Source organism: Bison bison, unplaced genomic scaffold (genome assembly GCF_000754665.1).
Source record: "Bison bison bison isolate TAMUID 2011002044 unplaced genomic scaffold, Bison_UMD1.0 scf7180017864038, whole genome shotgun sequence".
Lineage (NCBI taxonomy): Eukaryota > Metazoa > Chordata > Mammalia > Artiodactyla > Bovidae > Bison > Bison bison.
Window position 1 is genome coordinate 608,104 of NW_011494610.1, and position 2,699 is coordinate 610,802.

The following is a 2,699-nucleotide window of genomic DNA, read 5'->3' on the forward strand; positions in this document are numbered from 1 at the left end:
GACACCTCCCCACCGTCTTGCAGTAGCTACGGAGGAATTAAGCCGGAGGGTCCCAACCAATGGATATCCTTGGGGTTTGGGTGCTTAATGACCCCCCTCCTCCTCATAACTATCTCATGTAAATTTCTTTTATAATTACACTGAAAGCTATCAAACTATCTAATTTAATTTCTTTGCGAAAATAAATAGCTAAAGTGGCCCTAGGTGCTGGCATAAATACTTCAAGCAGAACCATCCGGGATAGCTACTTATGCAGGCCTGACTGGCCGCAATACACACTTCATAAGTACATATTTATTGGGCCTGCCCACCCCCCCCCCCGAAGCCCTCTCCCCTCTAAGAAGAGGCAAAGATTCTGCTGACTCAGCCGGAAGAAGAGGAAAGTGATTGGGGCCATGGTGGTAGCGAGGAGGAGGGGCGAGGGAACGGAGGAAAATATGCTGGGTAATTAATTATCCGTCTTTGTACATCCATAACTTTTTATTAAACAAATATGCAAATACTGCCTCTCCGCTGCCTTCGCCCGGGTCTGCCGTGGGGATGACTGTTAATTGGCGGCGGAGTCCGTGGGGAGGAAGCCTGTTTGAGAAGCAGGCCGGGGCTGGGCCAGCCTCCTTGCTCTCTCATTTGCCCCGTGGCTCCCCTGGTCCACTGGGCCAGCAGCATTACTCAGATATGCTTACACAAGGCCAGCGGATTGTGCCTTCTTATCACCTCTTGGCATTTCTGCCTTTCTTCCCGGCTGCCAAGGCTCAGGGTCAGGTGAAGACCAAGACTCCTCTCTTGTTCTGGCTTCTGTCTACTTCCTCAGCCTCATTTCCGGTCCTTCTCGCTTTTGGCTTGTGTATCTCGGCCGCCCTGGCCTCCGACCTAACCTGCTCTCCCTCAGGACCTTTGCACTGGCTATTTCTCTGCCTGGAATGCTGGGTTCTCATGGCCAGCTGTTTCTTTTTTCTTTTTGGGCGGGGGGTGAGGGTTATACACCAAGGCATGTCCAATCTTAGTTCCCTGATTGGTGATAGAACCCACACCGCCTACCGTGGAAGCACAGGGTAGCCACTGTGCTACTGAACTGCCAGGGAAGTTCCTGGCCAGCTCTTTCTTGAATTTCAAGTTTAAGGTCAATGTGACTTATATGGCCACTTTTGTTTTTAAGCTACTTTGCTTTATGATTATTATTTTTCAGCACACCTATCACCTTGGTAATTTTCACTTTTATTTATTAGTTTTGTAAGTTTATTATTTCCTCCTGCCAGAATGTGACTTCCAATAGAAAAGAGCCTTGTGTTATCGATGGCCAAATCTCCAGTGCCTAGAATGGTATACGTAGTTAGCCGGCCCTTGTTCAATATTCATGACCTGAACGGAAGGAAAAACCTCCTCACTCCTCTCCTTGCCCCCAGGCCCCCTCTTCCGTTCTCCACACCATTCAGGAGAGTCTTTTTAAAACACAAATCTTACCGTGGACAACCTTCCATGGCTCCCTAGTTCCTCGGAATGGTATCCAAGTTCCATTACCTGCCCCATTCCAACCTAGTCTCTTTACCTCTCCACGGAGAAGGCAATGGCACCCCACTCCAGTACTCTTGCCTGGAAAATCCCATGGACGGAGGAGCCTGTTAGGCTGCAGTCCATGGAGTCGCTAAGAGTCGGACACGACTGAGCAACTTCACTTTCACTTTTCACTTTCATGCATTGGAGAAGGAAATGGCAATCCACTCCAGTGTTCTTGCCTGGAGAATCCCAAGGACGGGGGAGCCTGGTGGGCTGCCGTCTATGGGATCGCACAGAGTCGGACACGACTGAAGTGACTTAGCATAGTATTACCTCTCCAACTCCTTCTTTATCCTCCAATACACTCACTGGCCTTCACACAAAGCATCATTCTTCCATGTGAGCCTTGGCACAAATGTTTCCAGCTGCCAAATTCTCTTCCATACCTCTGTTAGCTTGGCCAACTCCATCTTTTCTGCGTCTCAGATCAGGCATCACCTCCTCTAGGAAGGCTTTCTGCTTAATCTGCTATCCTCCCTGCCAATGTACCTTTCATCTTACTCTGGCTTTTCTGCTTCTCCCTGTCTAGATGGAGGTCTTTAGGAGGGTGGGGATGCTGTCTCCTTTCTCATCTTTCAGGCAACGATCGTGAAGCTGGGCGGGGTATTAATCAGGTTCTGGTTTGAGAACATGGATTCTGGTCCAGCCTCCCTGGATTCATACTCCAGCGCCTCGATTTACTGGCTGCGCTGGATAGCCACCAAGATGGTGCCCAGTAGGGTGGTGGCATCTGGTATTTATACCTGTGTGGAGCCCCTTTCTCTTGAGTGTGGGTTGGGACCTAGGGACTTACTTCTAATAGATACGATACAGTAGAGGTGACAGAATGTCACCTCTGCGAGTAGCTTATAAAAGGGTGAGAGCTCCCCTCTTGGACACTCTGTCTTGCTCCTTCACTATGAGGGACAGCAGACAGCTGCCCTGTTGCGGACGGCCCTGTGGTCTCTGGAAGGGCACACATGGAAAGAAGCTAATATCTCTAGTCAATAGCAGGGAGGGCCTGGGACGCCAGGGAAACTGTGCTGGAGTCCTGACCTACAGAAACTGTGAGGTAATCAATGTTTCTTGTTTACAGCTGTTACGTTTTCGGCTAATTTGCTACACAGTGATAGGGAACTAAATATTGACTAGGTGCTTGTGGGCAG